The 9,687-nt window shown below is 40.5% G+C and overlaps 1 protein-coding gene across 1 annotated transcript in view; it reads right to left on the minus strand.

The window, feature by feature from the left end:
• Positions 1-9,184, minus strand: part of SGCD (sarcoglycan delta) — a 1,049,480-nt gene extending 1,040,296 nt beyond the window's left edge. The window contains exon 1 of the mRNA XM_023218787.1: positions 9,129-9,184. The gene's annotated coding sequence lies outside the window, so the exon portion shown is untranslated. The remainder of the gene's footprint in view (positions 1-9,128) is intronic.
• Positions 9,185-9,687: the final 503 nt, after the last annotated feature.

The following is a 9,687-nucleotide window of genomic DNA, read 5'->3' on the forward strand; positions in this document are numbered from 1 at the left end:
TTTTCCTTCCTTCCTTCCTTCCTTCCTTCCTTTCTTTCTTTCTCTTTCTTTTCTCTTTCTTTCTTTTGACAGGGTCTTGCCCTATTGCCCAGCCTGCAGTACACTGGCACAATCACAGCTTACTGCAGCCTCAACATCCTGGGCTCAAGTGATCCTCCCACCTCAGCCTCCCAAGTAACTTGGACTAACAGGTGCATGCCACCATGCCTGCTAGTTTTTAAATTTTTGTAGAGATGGGGGTTCACTATGTTCCCCAGGCTGGTCTTGAGCTCCTGCTCTCAAGTGATTCTCCCACCTCAACCTCCCAAAGCACTGAGATTGCAGGCATCTTAGACATGTTTAACCCATGCTACTCGCTTTTGAAAGAACATTTATTATAGTTTATTTTTATAGAAAATTTTTTAAAAAATGGTTTCCAATCGAGTCAATCAATTGAAGTTGAGAATTTAGATAGTAATTCTAGGTATTTACTGTTTTTGCTGTCTGGAATGATTTCTTCTGCCTCCCCCCAGATCTTATCACGGTCTTAGCATGCCTGTCTTGCTGTTGTTCAGTTCCCAACTCAACTATCAGAAAGGCCTTGGCTGATGGTGTCAATTTTTTTACAGAAAACACTCACTTCCATGTACTGTCCCCACGAATGGACTATATAATTCCCCACTCCACTGATTCGGAGGTTAGTCATGTGACCTCCTCTGTCCAATGGGACATCAGCAGACATGATGCCAGCAAAGGTTTTCAATGGGCTCCAGCAGTTTGGCTTGGCTCCTTTGTACTCTGTGATCTCTTTTGTGATCTGCCATGAAAAGGGCCTCCCTGAACAGCTGCTGATCTTTCAGCCTCCAGTATGAACAAATGCAGAACAGATCTGAGTTCAGCCTGCAACCTACAAGCACAGATGACCCACACCTCAAAACAGGTCTGGTCAGCTAAGCCTAACCTCAATCATCTGAGCCACAGTTGACCTGCCGAATTCAGCCTGATAATAAATGCTTGTCAAAAGGCCCTGTGTTTGGGGATGTTTTTTGTTGTTGGCGATGTTGTTTATGTAGCATTTAAGGAGTACTAGCTAACTACTATTCTATCTAAAGTGGCCTCCCCCTATTAATCATGATCTAATAACCTTTAAATTTTTCTTAACTCTTAGATCTTTCTGGAATTATCTTTTGTATATTTTCTTATTACCATTTGTTTCCTCACTTGATTTAACTTTCTGAGAGTTGGGATCTGGCCAATCTTATAGAGAGTATTATGCTGTCTGGGACACAGCAGCCTTTCAAGTGTTTGTTGAATAAAGAAGGGGATACTTAGTTTGACAATTTTCAAAAAACAAAAAGGTACAAAATGAAAGTTTAAGTTTCTCTCCCTGCAGTCTCTCTTTCCAATATCTCTCCCTGCAGTATTCTTCTTTCCAAACAAGAATACTAGAAGAATTCTTGTTTATCCTTCCAAAAGAAGAAAAAAGTCTGTCTACATGTATAGCATAGGAGACAGAGAGACAGTGAGAGAGAAAGAGAGAGTGAGAGAGAGAAAGGTGAATAATTGAAGCAGGGAGAGAATGAGAGATGTTTACAGTTTTTATAGGGTTTTGGTGGGGGGTCATTGCTTCTTATACCCAAAGAATCATACATTCATTGTGTTCTTCACATTTTCGTTGTCTCAACTTAAAATGTATGTTAGAGAAATTCCAATATGAACACATATGCTCAGTAACATCAATGGCTCAATAATACCCCATTCTATGATATAATACTTTATGCAGCCATACTCTCTTTGATGTTGCTTTAGTTTTTTTATATTGGTTATTACAAATGATGTGTCTGACAACATGCCTATATTTTTCTCTTGAATGTGGCCAATCCCATGAGACATTCTCAAACTCTGACCTTGAGAGAGGAATACCCATTTTGTTGGGAGCATTTAACTCTTATGCCCTACTAGTAAAGTAGATTTTTATAAAGCTTGACTCTCCACAATTTAGTTAACAGAATAATATTCATTACTTTCCATTACTGTTATAATATTATTTTAGAATACTAAATATGTTTTATTCTTCAATTGGTAGTCCCTCTGCCCTCTCACCTTCTGTCTCCGAAATTCAGATAATATGCCCTCTAAGAGGTCAGCCTCTCTGGTTAAGAATCATTTTTCCAGGACATCAGATTTCATTATAATTCCTTCAGCCCTGAAATTAGAAAATTCAGTACTATCATGTCTTCAAAGAGCAAAATGATCAAAAACTGAGGCAAGTTACAATGGTTTTAATCCCAGTAATAAGAGAGTTCAATTGAAGAATTAAATTAAAACAAAAGAAACAACTGCACAGCTCTGGAATAAAAGTGAAGCACCATTCAAAGATTTCTGCTCTCAGCATATTATCTTTCCAGTAGCAATGATCCGAGGCCAGAACGCTGTTAGGTAGGGATCTAGACCCGACATGGTGGCACCACCCGGCGTAGCAGGCCTTTTGTTAAAGACTTCCTTCACCCTTGTACACACCCGCAGACTTACATGCCTCAGAGTTCTGGCTGGGCAACCACACTCCCCCATGACCTGCAGCTCACCTGCATTCCACAAGTTCGTAAACAGCAGTTTCGGTTAACAGTTTCCAAAGACCCCTTCCTCATGACCCTTACTCAACTCCTGCCCTAGTAGTTTCACGACCCCCCAGGCCCTGTTTGCACAACCAGCTTCCCTACCTCTCGGGCTATAAAAAGCCCCTACCCTTCTCCCTCAGCGCAACTTCCTCGGCCCACGCCTTTGGAGGGAGGAACCTCGCCCCCAAGGCCTAATAAAAGCTATTCTCACTGCCATTTGCCTTGTGTCTTCGTTCCCAGTTCGGCTCCAGCCTCAGTTTACCTTTACAAATGCCAATTCAGGAGTGGGGAAAGAAGACACACCCTATAAGTAACGTCCATTCCCTTTTGATGTGTTCCTGACTATATACTGGCTGACTTAACCTACCCAGGGTACTCCTGATTCCTAATATATGCTGCCATTGTTAGGTTGTAAACACAAGAAATAAGGAACTAAGTATTAGAAAAATTGCCATACTACAATGAATTGTATTATGATACACAGGTATGTTTCAGTAAAGTGAAATAGGACACTATTGGAGAGGCAACCATGTTTAATGGAAATAGTGTGGGTTCTAGATTTAAAAAAACTAGGTCAGAGTCCTACCTGGGTCAGCTGCTGGGTGACCTTGCACCCTGGTTGACCCTGGATGAATCACTTACATTATATGTACATTAGTAGCATTAATACATGTACTAGGTCCCTCACAAGCTTGTGGTTAAGAACAAACCTTTAGAGCTGCCATGAAGATTAAATGAGTGCCTGGCACATAGGAAGTGCCAAATACGTGACAGCTTTTGCTATTACTATTGTTGTTAAAATATGCAAAGGTACATTGCAAACTGTAAAGCAAGAAAGATGTCACAGTTATTATCAGGGAGCAATTTTAGGAAAAGTCAAAGACGTTATTGCTGTTTTCCAAAGTGGTTAGCAGAGAGGTCAGAGAATCATAGAAAATTTGACTGTAAGACGCATTAACCATAATCTCATTCAGCTGTCTTTTTTTCAGATAGATAACCTAAATTCCAGCAGTGATTTGTCTGACATCAATGCTCAAGCTGGCCAGCATTCATTCACAGCTGTCAGGCCTTGTATTTGTTTTATCCCTCCTCAACAAGCCTGGGAAAGGGTGGGTAGGGGTAGGTAGTCAGAAAAAGAACAAATCGTATAACTGTGTAATGACACTTAGCATGGGCTTCAGAATCAAACAGAAGCAGCATCTTATTGCAGTGCAGCCCTGCTGGAACTTTTTAAAAATAATTTTACTTTCTTGAGATTCAAGTGTATATTTGTAAAGAAGAGATAACAATACTTACCTTACAGAATAACATGAAATAGTTAGGAAATGTACTTAGCACACTTTTTTGGCATATAGTCAGGGCTCAAAAATTGGCAGACATGACAATAATGGTTAGGACAATAGTGATGATGATGGAGATGATGATGGAGATGATGATGGAGAGGATGATGGAGAAGGTGATGGGGAGGATGATGGGGAGGGTGATGGGGAGGATGATGGAGATGGTGATGGAGATGATGATGGAGAGGATGATGGAGAAGGTGATGGAGAAGGTGATGGGGAGGGTGATGGGAGGATGATGGAGATGACGATGGAGATGATGATGGAGAGGATGATGGAGAAGGTGATGGAGATTACGATGGAGATGATGATGGAGAGGATGATGGAGAAGGTGATGGGGAGGGTGATGGGGAGGATGATGGTGAGGATGATGGAGAGGGTGATGGAAATGATAATGGAGAGAGTGATGATGAGGATGAAGGAGAGGATGATGAATAGGGTGATGGAGAGGGTGATGTTGAGGATTATGGAGAGGGTGATAGAGAGGGTGTAGGTGAGGGTGATGGAGATGATGATAGAGAGGGTGTTGGTGAGGATGATGGAGAGGATGATGGTGAGGATGATGGATAAGGTGATGGAGAGGGTGATGCTGAGGATGATGGAGAAGGTGATAGAGATGATGATGGAAAGGGTGTTGGTGGTATGATGCAGAGGGTGATGGAGAGAGTGATGATGATAACAATGGTGAGATAAACATCTCAAAAATTATTATGATGATGGTGAGGATAATAAAATCTGCTTGTGGATCTGTTCCTGGAAGTTGCTTTGACATAAGCTAACCTGATGAAATGTCTGTGCAGAAATGTGACATACATTACTTCGTGGAAAATTTCTCCTGCCTCCTGGCAGCAGAGTTAATGGCTTGGAAGCTGTTCAACCTAATGAATTTGGTAACAGTTGAGAAGTATGTGATAGTAACTAAGATTTGGAGGTCAATATAGAGCTAAGAGTTGAAACAAGATAACCTGTCCACTGGATGGAGAGGAAGAAAAGAAAGGAAAGATGTCTCAAAATGTAGCACTTTACTTATCAAAAATAAATTTGGTCATTTACTTCCTGACGGCGAACATCTCACCATGATTACTCTTTACAGTGAAATATGCACGCTGCTGACTTACGGATTCAAAGAAGATAGCACGTCCTTGCCCATGTGCTATCTTGTACACGAGCCCTGAGCAGCGGAATGTGCATATTTAAAGATGTTTCTGGGATTTCAAGCACAGTGTCATTGCTTGTAATATCAGAAACAGTTTTTCAAAAAAGTCTTAAATAATAAATATAAATGGTTATTCTGCATTAATATCACCTATGTAGAATGTTACATTTCAGAAAGAGAAAATAAAAATAGGAATGCAATGAATAAGCAATATAGAGAAAAAAGCTGTTGAGAGAGAGAAGGGGATGGTGCATGAAATTCACTTGTAACACCATAATGTTCTACATTTTACATAACTGAAATATTAATTTCAGCCCCTTAGATATGATACTGAAAACATTTGCTCAACCAAGGCTAATTTCTAAATATTATAATACAAATTTATTACAACAGGGTTTGAGACAAATTGGAAGCTTCATCAAATCTTGAAAAGTTGGGCCGGGTGTGGTGGCTCATGCCTATAATCCTAGTGCTTTGGGAGGCCAAGGCAGGAGGATCACTTGAGCCCAGGAGTTTGAGATCACCCTAGGCAATATAGCACAATCTTGACTCTAAAACAAATTTAAAAAATAAAAATAAAAATAACTCGAAAAGCTTTTTGATCACAGAATAATACACCAACCTCATGACCAAATATCACAGTAAACTGACCACCAACTTCCCTGAGGACAAGAAAGGCATACAATAGAAGGTAGTTAGCCTTTCAGAATTGTCACATCCATACAGAAGAAAAAAGAACCACAGTCAATCAGTCTAGGCCAGTGGTCCCCAACCTTTTGCACCAAAGACCAGTTTTGTGGAGGACAATTTTTCCATGGACTGGGCTGGGTTGGGGTGGTGATTTGGGGATGAAACTTTTGTACTTCAGATCTTCAGGGAGTAGATTCTCATAAGGAGTGCACAACCTAGATCCCTCACATGCACAGTTCACAATACAGTCTGTGTGCCTATGAGAATCAAATGCTACTGCTGATCTGACAGGAGGCGGAGCTCAGGCAGTAATGTTTGCTGGCTTATCACTTACCTCTTGCTGTGCAGCCTGGTTGCTAACAGGCCATGGACCAGAACTGGTCCATAACCCTGGTCTAGGCCACATGAAATGTGAAACTACACTTGCAAATTATCTTTTTGCAAATTTCACTTCTGTAATGTTATAAAAGTATTGCTGACTTCAATCATCAATAACTTGGAAACAGAGACTGTCCTTCCCTTCCCAATAGTTTAGGGAGGACAGTGGTAAGCAGAGCTCTGCCTACACAGATACACATGGTATCTGCAGAGCTGACACCAATCAGGAAAATCACTTTGCCATGGCTGTTACAGCCTGGTTCTGCTCATAACTCAGAATAAAACCAAACATAGAAAACTTTATTATTTTGTGTTTGTTTGTTTTGTTTCCTTTTTTCCCATGTTCTAAACATGGGAAACTTCAATTCAAGGTATCCACTAAGGAGAATGACTCAGAACACCAGAGGAGGACTATATTAGTCTGTTTTCATGCTGCTGATAAAGACATACAAGAGACTGGGAAATTTACACAGGAAAGAGGTTTAATGGAGAACTCACAGTTCCGCGTGCCTGGGGAAGCCTCACAATCATGGCAGAGGGCAAGGAGGAGCAAGTCACCTCTTACACAGATGGTGGCAGGCAAAGGGAGAGCTTGTGCAGGGAAACTACCCATTGTAGAACCATCAAATCTCATGAGACTTATTCACTATCACAAGAACAGCATGGGAAAGACCTGCCCACATGATTCAATTACCTTCCACAGGGCCCCTCCCACAACATCTGGGAATTCAAGATGATATTTGAGTGGAGACACAGCCAAACCATATCAAGGACTATTAAGAACCCTGGAAGCCATGCAAGTTCACACAGAGAGTTTGAGAGCATGGCAGGAACTCTAATCCTGAAAAGGACCCACCCAACATCTTGTACAATCCGTACAATCCGGGGCATGTCCCTTTCAGTTCTTGACCTCAACCACAATAAGCAACAGGTAAGGCAGGAGAGTACAGTAGCTGGGTGTCTATGTTTTGCTGTCAGAGACCCTTGGGTTGATCATCCTGCTCAGTCACTTAGTAAATATTTATGGCTAAACAAGGCATTTGGTTCTCCAATGTTCTGTCTTTCCATTTCCAAAGAAAATATCACCCGTCCCACTGAAAGTTATAAAGAGTAAATGAGGTTTTACATGTGCAAAACATTTAGCCTGTACCTGTTGCATACAAGGATGGGTAAAATATTGCTTAATTTGCAGGGCTATAGCAAGAATTAAATGAGTTAGAATATATGAAAATCACTTAGTGAAGTACCTGCCATATAGTACCTATTCAATAAATACTGGCTCATTGTTACTATAGATTAAGACTTGAGGTCCCTGCCAGCTCTAGGCCTTCTATTATTCTACAAACTCTATCTCTTGTAATTTAAATTTAATGCAAGTTTCCAAGACCAGCATGTTTGCCACCACCCTCCTCAGAAATTGAAACAGAATATACAATGCCAAGGCAGAAGCCCCACTGATGAGCCAAGTGGCAGCTATAGCCTCTTCCAGCATAGAGTCGGCCTGTGGTCCAAGACTGATAGACTGGTATCACCCACTGCTTACCGTGAATACCTGATACAGACCCACACCCAAACTTGGCATTTATCCCAGGAGCCTGAGACAAAATCAAAGTCTAAGGCGCTCCGAGGAGGGGTAGTTTGATGCCAAACTCATGTCACTGCTATAGTCAACATCACCCACACACCAGTATGTACTATTCATGCCGATTTCAATGTAAGCTTTCAGACTCACTATTTGTGGTGCTGGTGATTGTCATTCCTTGGACAGCTTCTCAGGGAAGTGTTTAATATTCATGAGCCATACCTGCAAAACACCTTGCATTTCTCAGAAACCAGCAATGTTTTTATATCAATTCTAGCCACATGCAATTGCAACTGTGGCTGGGCAACAATGATAAAAACAACAGCTAATGTTTATTAAATGGTTCACTATGTGCTAGGGACTGTACTGAACACTTTGTAAACATAATCTCAGTGAATCCCTGTAACAACTCTAGGGATGGTGCTTGAAAGTAACCGGGCTCTGTGTGATATTCACAGAAGGTCTCTTTGCATGGTCAAGATATCAACTATTTGGGGAATGTGATGGGAAGAGGAAGAAAGATCAACTGATGGAATTTTAAAAGGCTGCTATCTAGCAACAAGGCAGAAAGATTTTATAAGGAAATAAGTCTCAGAAAAGAAACAGCTTAAACTTTCTCGATCTCTAGATTTCCAACTAACTTTCACATGTGAAAGTTGAACCCTATGGATAATCAGTACCCTATGAATAATCCGCTAGATTTCTCTGAATAGTTCCTCAGCCCACTGACACTTCTGCATGTTGATCAAAGATTGGCCAGTGGTGCTGTACAGAAGTGAGATCAGCTTTCTCTATTATGCTACACCCTTTTACAGATCAGAAAACTGAGGCAGTTAAGTTCACAAGGTCATGCAGCTGGCAAGCACAGAGAGGGAACACCTGACCCCATGTCTGGGTAACTCCAGAGCCTCATCATTCTTATCTATTATATACACACTTTGTAATTTAACAAATGACAAGATACCAATACCAGCAAGGTGATAAAAGTTATTCTTAACTTTAAATCACCAAAGTTCTATCGATTTCTTTCCTTATGACTCTGAAGAGGAAAATGACAGAAGACAAAAACCATTCATGTATTTAACCACAATCAATTGCATGCCCATTACCTATCTAATACTCTACTCATAACAGGACCATAAACATTAACAAATTGAGAGTCAGCTCCTGAGTAATTCAGTTTGGAGAAGGAGAGATCCCTATAAAAAAAGAAGTTACACAGAACAGAATAAATGTGTTCTCAGAAATATTGTCAGGGTTACAAGAACACAGAAGGATCCAGCCTATGCCAGGGGCATGCCTAGGAATCTACGAGGAAAATAAGAGTACAGTGCAATTCTTTCCATAAAAGAAAAAATCCCAAGAACCAGTCCTTTTCAACTTACCCATCACTGTGTACTAGAGAGAAAACCCTCAGCTATGACAACATGCTGGGTAATATTCTGATTTACAGCAAAGAGTCAAGTATATGTTTTCTTCCACAAAGTAAATGACTCCAAGACAAATCGTTTTATGATGTTGGATCTGAGAAGTCTGATAGTGCTATTAGTCTCTTAGCATAGGTCTCAGAGCAGTACAAACAAACAGAAATAAAATAAAACATCGAGTCCTAGGTTATGAAAATGTTATTTTCATGGTTTATGTGAATCAGTCAGGTAGAGCACAATAAATTACTAATCTTTTTGTTTTAATAAATGTGTTTACTAGTTAGGAGAAAGCAGCTTGATTCAATGTTTCATAGAGCACTCAATTTCAGTGAATTAAAGTTAATAATATTTCTCCATAAGCTATGATAGCATCTCATGGTGAATCACAAAGAAAATGCACCATATTCTATGAAAATGTAGCATCAGGGGCTTCTTGCACTCTGGAAGTCTTTTGACTTGAAGAGACAGAGGTTAATGTACATTATTATCACAGTTCAGAAGTGGCAGCCTCGGGAGG

Source organism: Piliocolobus tephrosceles, chromosome 4 (genome assembly GCF_002776525.5).
Source record: "Piliocolobus tephrosceles isolate RC106 chromosome 4, ASM277652v3, whole genome shotgun sequence".
Lineage (NCBI taxonomy): Eukaryota > Metazoa > Chordata > Mammalia > Primates > Cercopithecidae > Piliocolobus > Piliocolobus tephrosceles.